The 18,340-nt window shown below is 54.1% G+C and overlaps 18 non-coding genes and 2 pseudogenes across 18 annotated transcripts; all 20 read right to left on the bottom strand.

Moving 5' to 3' along the window:
- Positions 1–945: 945 nt before the first annotated feature.
- On the bottom strand, positions 946–1,064 carry LOC143783596 (5S ribosomal RNA). Its single transcript, XR_013217300.1, has one exon. It is a non-coding gene; the product is annotated as a 5S ribosomal RNA (ribosomal RNA).
- A 206-nt stretch (positions 1,065–1,270) lies between these two features.
- Positions 1,271–1,390, bottom strand: LOC143783896 (5S ribosomal RNA). The gene has a single exon (XR_013217560.1). It is a non-coding gene; the product is annotated as a 5S ribosomal RNA (ribosomal RNA).
- Positions 1,391–2,797: 1,407 nt separating this feature from the next.
- LOC143783584 (5S ribosomal RNA) lies at positions 2,798–2,916 on the bottom strand. Its single transcript, XR_013217288.1, has one exon. It is a non-coding gene; the product is annotated as a 5S ribosomal RNA (ribosomal RNA).
- A 206-nt stretch (positions 2,917–3,122) lies between these two features.
- LOC143783895 (5S ribosomal RNA) lies at positions 3,123–3,242 on the bottom strand. Its single transcript, XR_013217559.1, has one exon. It is a non-coding gene; the product is annotated as a 5S ribosomal RNA (ribosomal RNA).
- Positions 3,243–4,637: 1,395 nt separating this feature from the next.
- LOC143783801 (5S ribosomal RNA) lies at positions 4,638–4,757 on the bottom strand. Its single transcript, XR_013217469.1, has one exon. It is a non-coding gene; the product is annotated as a 5S ribosomal RNA (ribosomal RNA).
- Positions 4,758–4,963: 206 nt separating this feature from the next.
- On the bottom strand, positions 4,964–5,083 carry LOC143783893 (5S ribosomal RNA). Its single transcript, XR_013217557.1, has one exon. It is a non-coding gene; the product is annotated as a 5S ribosomal RNA (ribosomal RNA).
- Positions 5,084–6,491: 1,408 nt separating this feature from the next.
- LOC143783573 (5S ribosomal RNA) lies at positions 6,492–6,610 on the bottom strand. Its single transcript, XR_013217277.1, has one exon. It is a non-coding gene; the product is annotated as a 5S ribosomal RNA (ribosomal RNA).
- A 206-nt stretch (positions 6,611–6,816) lies between these two features.
- LOC143783892 (5S ribosomal RNA) lies at positions 6,817–6,936 on the bottom strand. The gene has a single exon (XR_013217556.1). It is a non-coding gene; the product is annotated as a 5S ribosomal RNA (ribosomal RNA).
- A 1,407-nt stretch (positions 6,937–8,343) lies between these two features.
- LOC143783562 (5S ribosomal RNA) lies at positions 8,344–8,462 on the bottom strand. Its single transcript, XR_013217266.1, has one exon. It is a non-coding gene; the product is annotated as a 5S ribosomal RNA (ribosomal RNA).
- Positions 8,463–8,668: 206 nt separating this feature from the next.
- On the bottom strand, positions 8,669–8,788 carry LOC143783891 (5S ribosomal RNA). Its single transcript, XR_013217555.1, has one exon. It is a non-coding gene; the product is annotated as a 5S ribosomal RNA (ribosomal RNA).
- A 1,406-nt stretch (positions 8,789–10,194) lies between these two features.
- LOC143783551 (5S ribosomal RNA) lies at positions 10,195–10,313 on the bottom strand. The gene has a single exon (XR_013217255.1). It is a non-coding gene; the product is annotated as a 5S ribosomal RNA (ribosomal RNA).
- A 206-nt stretch (positions 10,314–10,519) lies between these two features.
- LOC143783890 (5S ribosomal RNA) lies at positions 10,520–10,639 on the bottom strand. Its single transcript, XR_013217554.1, has one exon. It is a non-coding gene; the product is annotated as a 5S ribosomal RNA (ribosomal RNA).
- A 1,406-nt stretch (positions 10,640–12,045) lies between these two features.
- LOC143783539 (5S ribosomal RNA) lies at positions 12,046–12,164 on the bottom strand. Its single transcript, XR_013217244.1, has one exon. It is a non-coding gene; the product is annotated as a 5S ribosomal RNA (ribosomal RNA).
- A 206-nt stretch (positions 12,165–12,370) lies between these two features.
- Positions 12,371–12,490, bottom strand: LOC143783889 (5S ribosomal RNA). Its single transcript, XR_013217553.1, has one exon. It is a non-coding gene; the product is annotated as a 5S ribosomal RNA (ribosomal RNA).
- A 1,406-nt stretch (positions 12,491–13,896) lies between these two features.
- Positions 13,897–14,015, bottom strand: LOC143784105 (5S ribosomal RNA). Its single transcript, XR_013217709.1, has one exon. It is a non-coding gene; the product is annotated as a 5S ribosomal RNA (ribosomal RNA).
- Positions 14,016–14,221: 206 nt separating this feature from the next.
- On the bottom strand, positions 14,222–14,331 carry LOC143784061 (5S ribosomal RNA; annotated as a pseudogene).
- Positions 14,332–15,736: 1,405 nt separating this feature from the next.
- Positions 15,737–15,855, bottom strand: LOC143783809 (5S ribosomal RNA). Its single transcript, XR_013217477.1, has one exon. It is a non-coding gene; the product is annotated as a 5S ribosomal RNA (ribosomal RNA).
- Positions 15,856–16,061: 206 nt separating this feature from the next.
- Positions 16,062–16,181, bottom strand: LOC143784037 (5S ribosomal RNA; annotated as a pseudogene).
- A 1,406-nt stretch (positions 16,182–17,587) lies between these two features.
- Positions 17,588–17,706, bottom strand: LOC143784093 (5S ribosomal RNA). Its single transcript, XR_013217708.1, has one exon. It is a non-coding gene; the product is annotated as a 5S ribosomal RNA (ribosomal RNA).
- Positions 17,707–17,927: 221 nt separating this feature from the next.
- On the bottom strand, positions 17,928–18,047 carry LOC143783887 (5S ribosomal RNA). Its single transcript, XR_013217551.1, has one exon. It is a non-coding gene; the product is annotated as a 5S ribosomal RNA (ribosomal RNA).
- Between the last annotated feature and the right edge of the window lie 293 nt (positions 18,048–18,340).

Raw genomic sequence — 18,340 nt, 5'->3', positions numbered from 1 at the left:
CGAGTTACTAAGCGCAGGGCCGCGCTTAGTAACACGATATTTACCCTGGTTACCATTGTAAAAGTAAAAAAAAAACACTACATACTCACCCTCTGATGTCTGTCACGTCCCCCGGCGTCCGCGCTGCTGCTCATAGCTTTCTGCACTGACTGTGTCAGTGCCGGCCGGAAAGCAAAGCACAGCGGTGACGTCACCGCTGTGCTTTAGGGCCGGCGATTACTCAGTGCAGGGAAGCGGACGCCGGGGGACGCGGCAGACACTGGAATGTAAGTATGTACTGTTTTTTTTTTTTACATTTACACTGGTAACCAGGGTAAACATCGGGTTACTAAGCGCGGCCCTGCGCTTAGTAACCCGATGTTTACCCTGGTTACCCGGGGACTTCGGCATCGTTGGTCACTGGAGAGCTGTCTGTGTGACAGCTCTCCAGCGACCACACAGCGACGCTGCAGCGATCGGCATCGTTGTCGATATCGCTGCAGCGTCGCTTAATGTGACGGTACCTTTAACCATTCATCTGGGGGGGGGGGGACGTGACAGAAAGAGCAAGCTGGAGCAGCAACTTGAGGTGGATCGAGACGTCCAGGAGCGAATGAAGGAAGAGGGTGAGATGGTTGCGAGTGACTGTGAGCTGCTCTTCAGGGGAGTCGTGTTGCCTGCAAAGGTGTTCTGCTTGCTTCGGCCTGTAAACTGGCCACCAGGTTGCCGGCGGTTGCTTCCAAGCCCGCAGGAGGCGCTGGTCCTGTTGAAAAGAAGTAAGTAAATAAGCAACAATGCTGGAGGCCCACGGTGATGAGAAGGATGCTGGCATTTTGCAAGGATGGAATAGCGCAAGAGTGAAAGCAAATGACAAGAAGAAAGAAGCATGTGTGCCCTTGTGAAAGGGAATGGAAAAAAGGCATAGAGTAGAGTGACCCCTGCTGGTGGAAGGAAGGAAAAAGCAAAAGCCTACAGCACCTGGTATTCCCAGGCGGTCTCCCATCCAAGTACTAACCAGGCCCGACCCTGCTTAGCTTCCGAGATCAGACGAGATCGGGCGTGTTCAGGGTGGTGTGGCCGTAGGCAGAGACAAGCCTCTCACTTGCTGCTTTTCTACTTTGCACTCTGGCTGCCCTGTCCTGTCCAGTCCAGTGCTCAGCAAAAGGCCCTTTTGTGCTTTCCTTTCTCTTCACGGACTTGTGGGGCTTGGGGCTTCCAGCCTCTAGGTTGCTTAAGGTCGGTGTCTGGCAAGGAGCCGCTCTATACTAGCCGAGCAAGATGTCATCAAAACTGTCTACAGCACCTGGTGTTCCCAGGAGGTCTCCCATCCAAGTACTGTCCAAGCCCAGCCCTGCTTTGCTTCCGAGATCGGACGAGATCGGGCGTATCCAGGGTGGTGTGGCCAGTAGACGCTGCTTGGCCCATCGCCTGGCCAGCCTTCCTCAGGCTCGCGTGGTGGCGAGAACTCTGACCATGTGGAGGCGGGCTCCGAAGGGCCCATGCAAAGGCTGGGCTGCCCCTATAGGCGTTGTTTGTTTTGCAGTGAAACACCTGCCGCAGCAGGGCCTGAGCATCAGGTGTCTTTAAAAATGGCTCGACGCAGGGTCTCCTGCAGGCTAAAGGTACCGTCACATTAAGCGACTTAACAACGATAACGATAGCGATCTGTGACGTTGCAGCGTCCTGGATAGCGATATCGTTGTGTTTGACACGCAGCAGCGATCTGGATCCTGCTGTGATATCGCTGGTCGTTGCTGAAAGTCCAGAACTTTATTTGGTCGTCAGATCGGCGTGTATCGTCGTGTTTGACAGCAAAAGCAACGATGCCAGCAATGTTTTACAATGGTAACCAGGGCAAATATCGAGTTACTAAGCGCAGGGCCGCGCTTAGTAACCCGATATTTACCCTGGTTACCATTGTAAAAGTAAAAAAAAAACACTACATACTCACCCTCTGATGTCTGTCACGTCCCCCGGCGTCCGCGCTGCTGCTCATAGCTTTCTGCACTGACTGTGTCAGTGCCGGCCGGAAAGCAAAGCACAGCGGTGACGTCACCGCTGTGCTTTAGGGCCGGCGCTTACACAGTGCAGGGAAGCGGACGCCGGGGGACGCGGCAGACACTGGAATGTAAGTATGTACTGTTTTTTTTTTTTTACATTTACACTGGTAACCAGGGTAAACATCGGGTTACTAAGCGCGGCCCTGCGCTTAGTAACCCGATGTTTACCCTGGTTACCCGGGGACTTCGGCATCGTTGGTCACTGGAGAGCTGTCTGTGTGACAGCTCTCCAGCGACCACACAGCGACGCTGCAGCGATCGGCATCGTTGTCGATATCGCTGCAGCGTCGCTTAATGTGACGGTACCTTTAACCATTCATCTGGGGGGGGGGGGACGTGACAGAAAGAGCAAGCTGGAGCAGCAACTTGAGGTGGATCGAGACGTCCAGGAGCGAATGAAGGAAGAGGGTGAGATGGTTGCGAGTGACTGTGAGCTGCTCTTCAGGGGAGTCGTGTTGCCTGCAAAGGTGTTCTGCTTGCTTCGGCCTGTAAACTGGCCACCAGGTTGCCGGCGGTTGCTTCCAAGCCCGCAGGAGGCGCTGGTCCTGTTGAAAAGAAGCCTAGTATTAAAAGTAAATAAGCAACAATGCTGGAGGCCCACGGTGATGAGAAGGATGCTGGCATTTTGCAAGGATGGAATAGCGCAAGAGTGAAAGCAAATGACAAGAAGAAAGAAGCATGTGTGCCCTTGTGAAAGGGAATGGAAAAAAGGCATAGAGGAGAGTGACCCCTGCTGGTGGAAGGAAGGAAAAAGCAAAAGCCTACAGCACCTGGTATTCCCAGGCGGTCTCCCATCCAAGTACTAACCAGGCCCGACCCTGCTTAGCTTCCGAGATCAGACGAGATCGGGCGTGTTCAGGGTGGTGTGGCCGTAGGCAGAGACAAGCCTCTCACTTGCTGCTTTTCTACTTTGCACTCTGGCTGCCCTGTCCTGTCCAGTCCAGTGCTCAGCAAGAGGCCCTTTTGTGCTTTCCTTTCTCTTCACGGACTTGTGGGGCTTGGGGCTTCCAGCCTCTAGGTTGCTTAAGGTCGGTGTCTGGCAAGGAGCCGCTCTATACTAGCCGAGCAAGATGTCATCAAAACTGTCTACAGCACCTGGTGTTCCCAGGAGGTCTCCCATCCAAGTACTGTCCAAGCCCAGCCCTGCTTTGCTTCCGAGATCGGACGAGATCGGGCGTATCCAGGGTGGTGTGGCCAGTAGACGCTGCTTGGCCCATCGCCTGGCCAGCCTTCCTCAGGCTCGCGTGGTGGCGAGAACTCTGACCATGTGGAGGCGGGCTCCGAAGGGCCCATGCAAAGGCTGGGCTGCCCCTATAGGCGTTGTTTGTTTTGCAGTGAAACACCTGCCGCAGCAGGGCCTGAGCATCAGGTGTCTTTAAAAATGGCTCGACGCAGGGTCTCCTGCAGGCTAAAGGTACCGTCACATTAAGCGACTTAACAACGATAACGATAGCGATCTGTGACGTTGCAGCGTCCTGGATAGCGATATCGTTGTGTTTGACACGCAGCAGCGATCTGGATCCTGCTGTGATATCGCTGGTCGTTGCTGAAAGTCCAGAACTTTATTTGGTCGTCAGATCGGCGTGTATCGTCGTGTTTGACAGCAAAAGCAACGATGCCAGCAATGTTTTACAATGGTAACCAGGGCAAATATCGAGTTACTAAGCGCAGGGCCGCGCTTAGTAACACGATATTTACCCTGGTTACCATTGTAAAAGTAAAAAAAAAACACTACATACTCACCCTCTGATGTCTGTCACGTCCCCCGGCGTCCGCGCTGCTGCTCATAGCTTTCTGCACTGACTGTGTCAGTGCCGGCCGGAAAGCAAAGCACAGCGGTGACGTCACCGCTGTGCTTTAGGGCCGGCGATTACTCAGTGCAGGGAAGCGGACGCCGGGGGACGCGGCAGACACTGGAATGTAAGTATGTACTGTTTTTTTTTTTTACATTTACACTGGTAACCAGGGTAAACATCGGGTTACTAAGCGCGGCCCTGCGCTTAGTAACCCGATGTTTACCCTGGTTACCCGGGGACTTCGGCATCGTTGGTCACTGGAGAGCTGTCTGTGTGACAGCTCTCCAGCGACCACACAGCGACGCTGCAGCGATCGGCATCGTTGTCGATATCGCTGCAGCGTCGCTTAATGTGACGGTACCTTTAACCATTCATCTGGGGGGGGGGGACGTGACAGAAAGAGCAAGCTGGAGCAGCAACTTGAGGTGGATCGAGACGTCCAGGAGCGAATGAAGGAAGAGGGTGAGATGGTTGCGAGTGACTGTGAGCTGCTCTTCAGGGGAGTCGTGTTGCCTGCAAAGGTGTTCTGCTTGCTTCGGCCTGTAAACTGGCCACCAGGTTGCCGGCGGTTGCTTCCAAGCCCGCAGGAGGCGCTGGTCCTGTTGAAAAGAAGTAAGTAAATAAGCAACAATGCTGGAGGCCCACGGTGATGAGAAGGATGCTGGCATTTTGCAAGGATGGAATAGCGCAAGAGTGAAAGCAAATGACAAGAAGAAAGAAGCATGTGTGCCCTTGTGAAAGGGAATGGAAAAAAGGCATAGAGTAGAGTGACCCCTGCTGGTGGAAGGAAGGAAAAAGCAAAAGCCTACAGCACCTGGTATTCCCAGGCGGTCTCCCATCCAAGTACTAACCAGGCCCGACCCTGCTTAGCTTCCGAGATCAGACGAGATCGGGGCGTGTTCAGGGTGGTGTGGCCGTAGGCAGAGACAAGCCTCTCACTTGCTGCTTTTCTACTTTGCACTCTGGCTGCCCTGTCCTGTCCAGTCCAGTGCTCAGCAAGAGGCCCTTTTGTGCTTTCCTTTCTCTTCACGGACTTGTGGGGCTTGGGGCTTCCAGCCTCTAGGTTGCTTAAGGTCGGTGTCTGGCAAGGAGCCGCTCTATACTAGCCGAGCAAGATGTCATCAAAACTGTCTACAGCACCTGGTGTTCCCAGGAGGTCTCCCATCCAAGTACTGTCCAAGCCCAGCCCTGCTTTGCTTCCGAGATCGGACGAGATCGGGCGTATCCAGGGTGGTGTGGCCAGTAGACGCTGCTTGGCCCATCGCCTGGCCAGCCTTCCTCAGGCTCGCGTGGTGGCGAGAACTCTGACCATGTGGAGGCGGGCTCCGAAGGGCCCATGCAAAGGCTGGGCTGCCCCTATAGGCGTTGTTTGTTTTGCAGTGAAACACCTGCCGCAGCAGGGCCTGAGCATCAGGTGTCTTTAAAAATGGCTCGACGCAGGGTCTCCTGCAGGCTAAAGGTACCGTCACATTAAGCGACTTAACAACGATAACGATAGCGATCTGTGACGTTGCAGCGTCCTGGATAGCGATATCGTTGTGTTTGACACGCAGCAGCGATCTGGATCCTGCTGTGATATCGCTGGTCGTTGCTGAAAGTCCAGAACTTTATTTGGTCGTCAGATCGGCGTGTATCGTCGTGTTTGACAGCAAAAGCAACGATGCCAGCAATGTTTTACAATGGTAACCAGGGCAAATATCGAGTTACTAAGCGCAGGGCCGCGCTTAGTAACACGATATTTACCCTGGTTACCATTGTAAAAGTAAAAAAAAAACACTACATACTCACCCTCTGATGTCTGTCACGTCCCCCGGCGTCCGCGCTGCTGCTCATAGCTTTCTGCACTGACTGTGTCAGTGCCGGCCGGAAAGCAAAGCACAGCGGTGACGTCACCGCTGTGCTTTAGGGCCGGCGCTTACACAGTGCAGGGAAGCGGACGCCGGGGGACGCGGCAGACACTGGAATGTAAGTATGTACTGTTTTTTTTTTTTTACATTTACACTGGTAACCAGGGTAAACATCGGGTTACTAAGCGCGGCCCTGCGCTTAGTAACCCGATGTTTACCCTGGTTACCCGGGGACTTCGGCATCGTTGGTCACTGGAGAGCTGTCTGTGTGACAGCTCTCCAGCGACCACACAGCGACGCTGCAGCGATCGGCATCGTTGTCGATATCGCTGCAGCGTCGCTTAATGTGACGGTACCTTTAACCATTCATCTGGGGGGGGGGGGGACGTGACAGAAAGAGCAAGCTGGAGCAGCAACTTGAGGTGGATCGAGACGTCCAGGAGCGAATGAAGGAAGAGGGTGAGATGGTTGCGAGTGACTGTGAGCTGCTCTTCAGGGGAGTCGTGTTGCCTGCAAAGGTGTTCTGCTTGCTTCGGCCTGTAAACTGGCCACCAGGTTGCCGGCGGTTGCTTCCAAGCCCGCAGGAGGCGCTGGTCCTGTTGAAAAGAAGCCTAGTATTAAAAGTAAATAAGCAACAATGCTGGAGGCCCACGGTGATGAGAAGGATGCTGGCATTTTGCAAGGATGGAATAGCGCAAGAGTGAAAGCAAATGACAAGAAGAAAGAAGCATGTGTGCCCTTGTGAAAGGGAATGGAAAAAAGGCATAGAGGAGAGTGACCCCTGCTGGTGGAAGGAAGGAAAAAGCAAAAGCCTACAGCACCTGGTATTCCCAGGCGGTCTCCCATCCAAGTACTAACCAGGCCCGACCCTGCTTAGCTTCCGAGATCAGACGAGATCGGGCGTGTTCAGGGTGGTGTGGCCGTAGGCAGAGACAAGCCTCTCACTTGCTGCTTTTCTACTTTGCACTCTGGCTGCCCTGTCCTGTCCAGTCCAGTGCTCAGCAAGAGGCCCTTTTGTGCTTTCCTTTCTCTTCACGGACTTGTGGGGCTTGGGGCTTCCAGCCTCTAGGTTGCTTAAGGTCGGTGTCTGGCAAGGAGCCGCTCTATACTAGCCGAGCAAGATGTCATCAAAACTGTCTACAGCACCTGGTGTTCCCAGGAGGTCTCCCATCCAAGTACTGTCCAAGCCCAGCCCTGCTTTGCTTCCGAGATCGGACGAGATCGGGCGTATCCAGGGTGGTGTGGCCAGTAGACGCTGCTTGGCCCATCGCCTGGCCAGCCTTCCTCAGGCTCGCGTGGTGGCGAGAACTCTGACCATGTGGAGGCGGGCTCCGAAGGGCCCATGCAAAGGCTGGGCTGCCCCTATAGGCGTTGTTTGTTTTGCAGTGAAACACCTGCCGCAGCAGGGCCTGAGCATCAGGTGTCTTTAAAAATGGCTCGACGCAGGGTCTCCTGCAGGCTAAAGGTACCGTCACATTAAGCGACTTAACAACGATAACGATAGCGATCTGTGACGTTGCAGCGTCCTGGATAGCGATATCGTTGTGTTTGACACGCAGCAGCGATCTGGATCCTGCTGTGATATCGCTGGTCGTTGCTGAAAGTCCAGAACTTTATTTGGTCGTCAGATCGGCGTGTATCGTCGTGTTTGACAGCAAAAGCAACGATGCCAGCAATGTTTTACAATGGTAACCAGGGCAAATATCGAGTTACTAAGCGCAGGGCCGCGCTTAGTAACACGATATTTACCCTGGTTACCATTGTAAAAGTAAAAAAAAAACACTACATACTCACCCTCTGATGTCTGTCACGTCCCCCGGCGTCCGCGCTGCTGCTCATAGCTTTCTGCACTGACTGTGTCAGTGCCGGCCGGAAAGCAAAGCACAGCGGTGACGTCACCGCTGTGCTTTAGGGCCGGCGCTTACACAGTGCAGGGAAGCGGACGCCGGGGGACGCGGCAGACACTGGAATGTAAGTATGTACTGTTTTTCTTTTTTTACATTTACACTGGTAACCAGGGTAAACATCGGGTTACTAAGCGCGGCCCTGCGCTTAGTAACCCGATGTTTACCCTGGTTACCCGGGGACTTCGGCATCGTTGGTCACTGGAGAGCTGTCTGTGTGACAGCTCTCCAGCGACCACACAGCGACGCTGCAGCGATCGGCATCGTTGTCGATATCGCTGCAGCGTCGCTTAATGTGACGGTACCTTTAACCATTCATCTGGGGGGGGGGGGACGTGACAGAAAGAGCAAGCTGGAGCAGCAACTTGAGGTGGATCGAGACGTCCAGGAGCGAATGAAGGAAGAGGGTGAGATGGTTGCGAGTGACTGTGAGCTGCTCTTCAGGGGAGTCGTGTTGCCTGCAAAGGTGTTCTGCTTGCTTCGGCCTGTAAACTGGCCACCAGGTTGCCGGCGGTTGCTTCCAAGCCCGCAGGAGGCGCTGGTCCTGTTGAAAAGAAGCGTAGTATTAAAAGTAAATAAGCAACAATGCTGGAGGCCCACGGTGATGAGAAGGATGCTGGCATTTTGCAAGGATGGAATAGCGCAAGAGTGAAAGCAAATGACAAGAAGAAAGAAGCATGTGTGCCCTTGTGAAAGGGAATGGAAAAAAGGCATAGAGGAGAGTGACCCCTGCTGGTGGAAGGAAGGAAAAAGCAAAAGCCTACAGCACCTGGTATTCCCAGGCGGTCTCCCATCCAAGTACTAACCAGGCCCGACCCTGCTTAGCTTCCGAGATCAGACGAGATCGGGCGTGTTCAGGGTGGTGTGGCCGTAGGCAGAGACAAGCCTCTCACTTGCTGCTTTTCTACTTTGCACTCTGGCTGCCCTGTCCTGTCCAGTCCAGTGCTCAGCAAGAGGCCCTTTTGTGCTTTCCTTTCTCTTCACGGACTTGTGGGGCTTGGGGCTTCCAGCCTCTAGGTTGCTTAAGGTCGGTGTCTGGCAAGGAGCCGCTCTATACTAGCCGAGCAAGATGTCATCAAAACTGTCTACAGCACCTGGTGTTCCCAGGAGGTCTCCCATCCAAGTACTGTCCAAGCCCAGCCCTGCTTTGCTTCCGAGATCGGACGAGATCGGGCGTATCCAGGGTGGTGTGGCCAGTAGACGCTGCTTGGCCCATCGCCTGGCCAGCCTTCCTCAGGCTCGCGTGGTGGCGAGAACTCTGACCATGTGGAGGCGGGCTCCGAAGGGCCCATGCAAAGGCTGGGCTGCCCCTATAGGCGTTGTTTGTTTTGCAGTGAAACACCTGCCGCAGCAGGGCCTGAGCATCAGGTGTCTTTAAAAATGGCTCGACGCAGGGTCTCCTGCAGGCTAAAGGTACCGTCACATTAAGCGACTTAACAACGATAACGATAGCGATCTGTGACGTTGCAGCGTCCTGGATAGCGATATCGTTGTGTTTGACACGCAGCAGCGATCTGGATCCTGCTGTGATATCGCTGGTCGTTGCTGAAAGTCCAGAACTTTATTTGGTCGTCAGATCGGCGTGTATCGTCGTGTTTGACAGCAAAAGCAACGATGCCAGCAATGTTTTACAATGGTAACCAGGGCAAATATCGAGTTACTAAGCGCAGGGCCGCGCTTAGTAACCCGATATTTACCCTGGTTACCATTGTAAAAGTAAAAAAAAAACACTACATACTCACCCTCTGATGTCTGTCACGTCCCCCGGCGTCCGCGCTGCTGCTCATAGCTTTCTGCACTGACTGTGTCAGTGCCGGCCGGAAAGCAAAGCACAGCGGTGACGTCACCGCTGTGCTTTAGGGCCGGCGCTTACACAGTGCAGGGAAGCGGACGCCGGGGGACGCGGCAGACACTGGAATGTAAGTATGTACTGTTTTTTTTTTTTTACATTTACACTGGTAACCAGGGTAAACATCGGGTTACTAAGCGCGGCCCTGCGCTTAGTAACCCGATGTTTACCCTGGTTACCCGGGGACTTCGGCATCGTTGGTCACTGGAGAGCTGTCTGTGTGACAGCTCTCCAGCGACCACACAGCGACGCTGCAGCGATCGGCATCGTTGTCGATATCGCTGCAGCGTCGCTTAATGTGACGGTACCTTTAACCATTCATCTGGGGGGGGGGGACGTGACAGAAAGAGCAAGCTGGAGCAGCAACTTGAGGTGGATCGAGACGTCCAGGAGCGAATGAAGGAAGAGGGTGAGATGGTTGCGAGTGACTGTGAGCTGCTCTTCAGGGGAGTCGTGTTGCCTGCAAAGGTGTTCTGCTTGCTTCGGCCTGTAAACTGGCCACCAGGTTGCCGGCGGTTGCTTCCAAGCCCGCAGGAGGCGCTGGTCCTGTTGAAAAGAAGCCTAGTATTAAAAGTAAATAAGCAACAATGCTGGAGGCCCACGGTGATGAGAAGGATGCTGGCATTTTGCAAGGATGGAATAGCGCAAGAGTGAAAGCAAATGACAAGAAGAAAGAAGCATGTGTGCCCTTGTGAAAGGGAATGGAAAAAAGGCATAGAGGAGAGTGACCCCTGCTGGTGGAAGGAAGGAAAAAGCAAAAGCCTACAGCACCTGGTATTCCCAGGCGGTCTCCCATCCAAGTACTAACCAGGCCCGACCCTGCTTAGCTTCCGAGATCAGACGAGATCGGGCGTGTTCAGGGTGGTGTGGCCGTAGGCAGAGACAAGCCTCTCACTTGCTGCTTTTCTACTTTGCACTCTGGCTGCCCTGTCCTGTCCAGTCCAGTGCTCAGCAAGAGGCTTTTTTGTGCTTTCCTTTCTCTTCACGGACTTGTGGGGCTTGGGGCTTCCAGCCTCTAGGTTGCTTAAGGTCGGTGTCTGGCAAGGAGCCGCTCTATACTAGCCGAGCAAGATGTCATCAAAACTGTCTACAGCACCTGGTGTTCCCAGGAGGTCTCCCATCCAAGTACTGTCCAAGCCCAGCCCTGCTTTGCTTCCGAGATCGGACGAGATCGGGCGTATCCAGGGTGGTGTGGCCAGTAGACGCTGCTTGGCCCATCGCCTGGCCAGCCTTCCTCAGGCTCGCGTGGTGGCGAGAACTCTGACCATGTGGAGGCGGGCTCCGAAGGGCCCATGCAAAGGCTGGGCTGCCCCTATAGGCGTTGTTTGTTTTGCAGTGAAACACCTGCCGCAGCAGGGCCTGAGCATCAGGTGTCTTTAAAAATGGCTCGACGCAGGGTCTCCTGCAGGCTAAAGGTACCGTCACATTAAGCGACTTAACAACGATAACGATAGCGATCTGTGACGTTGCAGCGTCCTGGATAGCGATATCGTTGTGTTTGACACGCAGCAGCGATCTGGATCCTGCTGTGATATCGCTGGTCGTTGCTGAAAGTCCAGAACTTTATTTGGTCGTCAGATCGGCGTGTATCGTCGTGTTTGACAGCAAAAGCAACGATGCCAGCAATGTTTTACAATGGTAACCAGGGCAAATATCGAGTTACTAAGCGCAGGGCCGCGCTTAGTAACCCGATATTTACCCTGGTTACCATTGTAAAAGTAAAAAAAAAACACTACATACTCACCCTCTGATGTCTGTCACGTCCCCCGGCGTCCGCGCTGCTGCTCATAGCTTTCTGCACTGACTGTGTCAGTGCCGGCCGGAAAGCAAAGCACAGCGGTGACGTCACCGCTGTGCTTTAGGGCCGGCGCTTACACAGTGCAGGGAAGCGGACGCCGGGGGACGCGGCAGACACTGGAATGTAAGTATGTACTGTTTTTTTTTTTTTACATTTACACTGGTAACCAGGGTAAACATCGGGTTACTAAGCGCGGCCCTGCGCTTAGTAACCCGATGTTTACCCTGGTTACCCGGGGACTTCGGCATCGTTGGTCACTGGAGAGCTGTCTGTGTGACAGCTCTCCAGCGACCACACAGCGACGCTGCAGCGATCGGCATCGTTGTCGATATCGCTGCAGCGTCGCTTAATGTGACGGTACCTTTAACCATTCATCTGGGGGGGGGGGACGTGACAGAAAGAGCAAGCTGGAGCAGCAACTTGAGGTGGATCGAGACGTCCAGGAGCGAATGAAGGAAGAGGGTGAGATGGTTGCGAGTGACTGTGAGCTGCTCTTCAGGGGAGTCGTGTTGCCTGCAAAGGTGTTCTGCTTGCTTCGGCCTGTAAACTGGCCACCAGGTTGCCGGCGGTTGCTTCCAAGCCCGCAGGAGGCGCTGGTCCTGTTGAAAAGAAGCCTAGTATTAAAAGTAAATAAGCAACAATGCTGGAGGCCCACGGTGATGAGAAGGATGCTGGCATTTTGCAAGGATGGAATAGCGCAAGAGTGAAAGCAAATGACAAGAAGAAAGAAGCATGTGTGCCCTTGTGAAAGGGAATGGAAAAAAGGCATAGAGGAGAGTGACCCCTGCTGGTGGAAGGAAGGAAAAAGCAAAAGCCTACAGCACCTGGTATTCCCAGGCGGTCTCCCATCCAAGTACTAACCAGGCCCGACCCTGCTTAGCTTCCGAGATCAGACGAGATCGGGCGTGTTCAGGGTGGTGTGGCCGTAGGCAGAGACAAGCCTCTCACTTGCTGCTTTTCTACTTTGCACTCTGGCTGCCCTGTCCTGTCCAGTCCAGTGCTCAGCAAGAGGCTTTTTTGTGCTTTCCTTTCTCTTCACGGACTTGTGGGGCTTGGGGCTTCCAGCCTCTAGGTTGCTTAAGGTCGGTGTCTGGCAAGGAGCCGCTCTATACTAGCCGAGCAAGATGTCATCAAAACTGTCTACAGCACCTGGTGTTCCCAGGAGGTCTCCCATCCAAGTACTGTCCAAGCCCAGCCCTGCTTTGCTTCCGAGATCGGACGAGATCGGGCGTATCCAGGGTGGTGTGGCCAGTAGACGCTGCTTGGCCCATCGCCTGGCCAGCCTTCCTCAGGCTCGCGTGGTGGCGAGAACTCTGACCATGTGGAGGCGGGCTCCGAAGGGCCCATGCAAAGGCTGGGCTGCCCCTATAGGCGTTGTTTGTTTTGCAGTGAAACACCTGCCGCAGCAGGGCCTGAGCATCAGGTGTCTTTAAAAATGGCTCGACGCAGGGTCTCCTGCAGGCTAAAGGTACCGTCACATTAAGCGACTTAACAACGATAACGATAGCGATCTGTGACGTTGCAGCGTCCTGGATAGCGATATCGTTGTGTTTGACACGCAGCAGCGATCTGGATCCTGCTGTGATATCGCTGGTCGTTGCTGAAAGTCCAGAACTTTATTTGGTCGTCAGATCGGCGTGTATCGTCGTGTTTGACAGCAAAAGCAACGATGCCAGCAATGTTTTACAATGGTAACCAGGGCAAATATCGAGTTACTAAGCGCAGGGCCGCGCTTAGTAACCCGATATTTACCCTGGTTACCATTGTAAAAGTAAAAAAAACCCACTACATACTCACCCTCTGATGTCTGTCACGTCCCCCGGCGTCCGCGCTGCTGCTCATAGCTTTCTGCACTGACTGTGTCAGTGCCGGCCGGAAAGCAAAGCACAGCGGTGACGTCACCGCTGTGCTTTAGGGCCGGCGCTTACACAGTGCAGGGAAGCGGACGCCGGGGGACGCGGCAGACACTGGAATGTAAGTATGTACTGTTTGTTTTTTTTTACATTTACACTGGTAACCAGGGTAAACATCGGGTTACTAAGCGCGGCCCTGCGCTTAGTAACTCGATGTTTACCCTGGTTACCCGGGGACTTCGGCATCGTTGGTCACTGGAGAGCTGTCTGTGTGACAGCTCTCCAGCGACCACACAGCGACGCTGCAGCGATCGGCATCGTTGTCGATATCGCTGCAGCGTCGCTTAATGTGACGGTACCTTTAACCATTCATCTGGGGGGGGGGGACGTGACAGAAAGAGCAAGCTGGAGCAGCAACTTGAGGTGGATCGAGACGTCCAGGAGCGAATGAAGGAAGAGGGTGAGATGGTTGCGAGTGACTGTGAGCTGCTCTTCAGGGGAGTCGTGTTGCCTGCAAAGGTGTTCTGCTTGCTTCGGCCTGTAAACTGGCCACCAGGTTGCCGGCGGTTGCTTCCAAGCCCGCAGGAGGCGCTGGTCCTGTTGAAAAGAAGCCTAGTATTAAAAGTAAATAAGCAACAATGCTGGAGGCCCACGGTGATGAGAAGGATGCTGGCAGTTTGCAAGGATGGAATAGCGCAAGAGTGAAAGCAAATGACAAGAAGAAAGAAGCATGTGTGCCCTTGTGAAAGGGAATGGAAAAAAGGCATAGAGGAGAGTGACCCCTGCTGGTGGAAGGAAGGAAAAAGCAAAAGCCTACAGCACCTGGTATTCCCAGGCGGTCTCCCATCCAAGTACTAACCAGGCCCGACCCTGCTTAGCTTCCGAGATCAGACGAGATCGGGCGTGTTCAGGGTGGTGTGGCCGTAGGCAGGGACAAGCCTCTCACTTGCTGCTTTTCTACTTTGCACTCTGGCTGCCCTGTCCTGTCCAGTCCAGTGCTCAGCAAGAGGCCCTTTTGTGCTTTCCTTTCTCTTCACGGACTTGTGGGGCTTGGGGCTTCCAGCCTCTAGGTTACTTAAGGTCGGTGTCTGGCAAGGAGCCGCTCTATACTAGCCGAGCAAGATGTCATCAAAACTGTCTACAGCACCTGGTGTTCCCAGGAGGTCTCCCATCCAAGTACTGTCCAAGCCCAGCCCTGCTTTGCTTCCGAGATCGGGCGTATCCAGGGTGGTGTGGCCGGTAGACGCGGCTTGGCCCATCGCCTGGCCAGCCTTCCTCAGGCTCGCGTGGTGGCGAGAACTCTGACCATGTGGAGGCGGGCTCCGAAGGGCCCATGCAAAGGCTGGGCTGCCCCTATAGGCGTTGTTTGTTTTGCAGTGAAACACCTGCCGCAGCAGGGCCTGAGCATCAGGTGTCTTTAAAAATGGCTCGACGCAGGGTCTCCTGCAGGCTAAAGGTACCGTCACATTAAGCGACTTAACAACGATAACGATAGCGATCTGTGACGTTGCAGCGTCCTGGATAGCGATATCGTTGTGTTTGACACGCAGCAGCGATCTGGATCCTGCTGTGATATCGCTGGTCGTTGCTGAAAGTCCAGAACTTTATTTGGTCGTCAGATCGGCGTGTATCGTCGTGTTTGACAGCAAAAGCAACGATGCCAGCAATGTTTTACAATGGTAACCAGGGCAAATATCGAGTTACTAAGCGCAGGGCCGCGCTTAGTAACACGATATTTACCCTGGTTACCATTGTAAAAGTAAAAAAAAAACACTACATACTCACCCTCTGATGTCTGTCACGTCCCCCGGCGTCCGCGCTGCTGCTCATAGCTTTCTGCACTGACTGTGTCAGTGCCGGCCGGAAAGCAAAGCACAGCGGTGACGTCACCGCTGTGCTTTAGGGCCGGCGATTACTCAGTGCAGGGAAGCGGACGCCGGGGGACGCGGCAGACACTGGAATGTAAGTATGTACTGTTTTTTTTTTTTTACATTTACACTGGTAACCAGGGTAAACATCGGGTTACTAAGCGCGGCCCTGCGCTTAGTAACCCGATGTTTACCCTGGTTACCCGGGGACTTCGGCATCGTTGGTCACTGGAGAGCTGTCTGTGTGACAGCTCTCCAGCGACCACACAGCGACGCTGCAGCGATCGGCATCGTTGTCGATATCGCTGCAGCGTCGCTTAATGTGACGGTACCTTTAACCATTCATCTGGGGGGGGGGACGTGACAGAAAGAGCAAGCTGGAGCAGCAACTTGAGGTGGATCGAGACGTCCAGGAGCGAATGAAGGAAGAGGGTGAGATGGTTGCGAGTGACTGTGAGCTGCTCTTCAGGGGAGTCGTGTTGCCTGCAAAGGTGTTCTGCTTGCTTCGGCCTGTAAACTGGCCACCAGGTTGCCGGCGGTTGCTTCCAAGCCCGCAGGAGGCGCTGGTCCTGTTGAAAAGAAGCCTAGTATTAAAAGTAAATAAGCAACAATGCTGGAGGCCCACGGTGATGAGAAGGATGCTGGCAGTTTGCAAGGATGGAATAGCGCAAGAGTGAAAGCAAATGACAAGAAGAAAGAAGCATGTGTGCCCTTGTGAAAGGGAATGGAAAAAAGGCATAGAGGAGAGTGACCCCTGCTGGTGGAAGGAAGGAAAAAGCAAAAGCCTACAGCACCTGGTATTCCCAGGCGGTCTCCCATCCAAGTACTAACCAGGCCCGACCCTGCTAAGCTTCCGAGATCAGACGAGATCGGGCGTGTTCAGGGTGGTGTGGCCGTAGGCAGGGACAAGCCTCTCACTTGCTGCTTTTCTACTTTGCACTCTGGCTGCCCTGTCCTGTCCAGTCCAGTGCTCAGCACGAGGCCCTTTTGTGCTTTCCTTTCTCTTCACGGACTTGTGGGGCTTGGGGCTTCCAGCCTCTAGGTTACTTAAGGTCGGTGTCTGGCAAGGAGCCGCTCTATACTAGCCGAGCAAGATGTCATCAAAACTGTCTACAGCACCTGGTGTACCCAGGAGGTCTCCCATCCAAGTACTGTCCAAGCCCAGCCCTGCTTTGCTTCCGAGATCGGACGAGATCGGGCGTATCCAGGGTGGTGTGGCCAGTAGACGCGGCTTGGCCCATCGCCTGGCCAGCCTTCCTCAGGCTCGCGTGGTGGCGAGAACTCTGACCATGTGGAGGCGGGCTCCGAAGGGCCCATGCAAAGGCTGGGCTGCCCCTATAGGCGTTGTTTGTTTTGCAGTGAAACACCTGCCGCAGCAGGGCCTGAGCATCAGGTGTCTTTAAAAATGGCTCGACGCAGGGTCTCCTGCAGGCTAAAGGTACCGTCACATTAAGCGACTTAACAACGATAACGATAGCGATCTGTGACGTTGCAGCGTCCTGGATAGCGATATCGTTGTGTTTGACACGCAGCAGCGATCTGGATCCTGCTGTGATATCGCTGGTCGTTGCTGAAAGTCCAGAACTTTATTTGGTCGTCAGATCGGCGTGTATCGTCGTGTTTGACAGCAAAAGCAACGATGCCAGCAATGTTTTACAATGGTAACCAGGGCAAATATCGAGTTACTAAGCGCAGGGCCGCGCTTAGTAACACGATATTTACCCTGGTTACCATTGTAAAAGTAAAAAAAAAACACTACATACTCACCCTCTGATGTCTGTCACGTCCCCCGGCGTCCGCGCTGCTGCTCATAGCTTTCTGCACTGACTGTGTCAGTGCCGGCCGGAAAGCAAAGCACAGCGGTGACGTCACCGCTGTGCTTTAGGGCCGGCGATTACTCAGTGCAGGGAAGCGGACGCCGGGGGACGCGGCAGACACTGGAATGTAAGTATGTACTGTTTTTTTTTTTTACATTTACACTGGTAACCAGGGTAAACATCGGGTTACTAAGCGCGGCCCTGCGCTTAGTAACCCGATGTTTACCCTGGTTACCCGGGGACTTCGGCATCGTTGGTCACTGGAGAGCTGTCTGTGTGACAGCTCTCCAGCGACCACACAGCGACGCTGCAGCGATCGGCATCGTTGTCGATATCGCTGCAGCGTCGCTTAATGTGACGGTACCTTTAACCATTCATCTGGGGGGGGGGGGACGTGACAGAAAGAGCAAGCTGGAGCAGCAACTTGAGGTGGATCGAGACGTCCAGGAGCGAATGAAGGAAGAGGGTGAGATGGTTGCGAGTGACTGTGAGCTGCTCTTCAGGGGAGTCGTGTTGCCTGCAAAGGTGTTCTGCTTGCTTCGGCCTGTAAACTGGCCACCAGGTTGCCGGCGGTTGCTTCCAAGCCCGCAGGAGGCGCTGGTCCTGTTGAAAAGAAGCCTAGTATTAAAAGTAAATAAGCAACAATGCTGGAGGCCCACGGTGATGAGAAGGATGCTGGCATTTTGCAAGGATGGAATAGCGCAAGAGTGAAAGCAAATGACAAGAAGAAAGAAGCATGTGTGCCCTTGTGAAAGGGAATGGAAAAAAGGCATAGAGGAGAGTGACCCCTGCTGGTGGAAGGAAGGAAAAAGCAAAAGCCTACAGCACCTGGTATTCCCAGGCGGTCTCCCATCCAAGTACTAACCAGGCCCGACCCTGCTTAGCTTCCGAGATCAGACGAGATCGGGCGTGTTCAGGGTGGTGTGGCCGTAGGCAGAGACAAGCCTCTCACTTGCTGCTTTTCTACTTTGCACTCTGGCTGCCCTGTCCTGTCCAGTCCAGTCCAGTCCAGTCCAGTGCTCAGCAAGAGGCCCTTTTGTGCTTTCCTTTCTCTTCACGGACTTGTGGGGCTTGGGGCTTCCAGCCTCTAGGTTGCTTAAGGTCGGTGTCTGGCAAGGAGCCGCTCTATACTAGCCGAGCAAGATGTCATCAAAACTGTCTACAGCACCTGGTGTTCCCAGGAGGTCTCCCATCCAAGTACTGTCCAAGCCCAGCCCTGCTTTGCTTCCGAGATCGGACGAGATCGGGCGTATCCAGGGTGGTGTGGCCAGTAGACGCTGCTTGGCCCATCGCCTGGCCAGCCTTCCTCAGGCTCGCGTGGTGGCGAGAACTCTGACCATGTGGAGGCGGGCTCCGAAGGGCCCATGCAAAGGCTGGGCTGCCCCTATAGGCGTTGTTTGTTTTGCAGTGAAACACCTGCCGCAGCAGGGCCTGAGCATCAGGTGTCTTTAAAAATGGCTCGACGCAGGGTCTCCTGCAGGCTAAAGGTACCGTCACATTAAGCGACTTAACAACGATAACGATAGCGATCTGTGACGTTGCAGCGTCCTGGATAGCGATATCGTTGTG

The sequence above is a fragment of the Ranitomeya variabilis genome, chromosome 6 (genome assembly GCF_051348905.1).
Source record: "Ranitomeya variabilis isolate aRanVar5 chromosome 6, aRanVar5.hap1, whole genome shotgun sequence".
NCBI classification, from domain to species: Eukaryota; Metazoa; Chordata; class Amphibia; order Anura; family Dendrobatidae; genus Ranitomeya; species Ranitomeya variabilis.
This window is presented reverse-complemented; position numbering and strand designations above follow the sequence as displayed.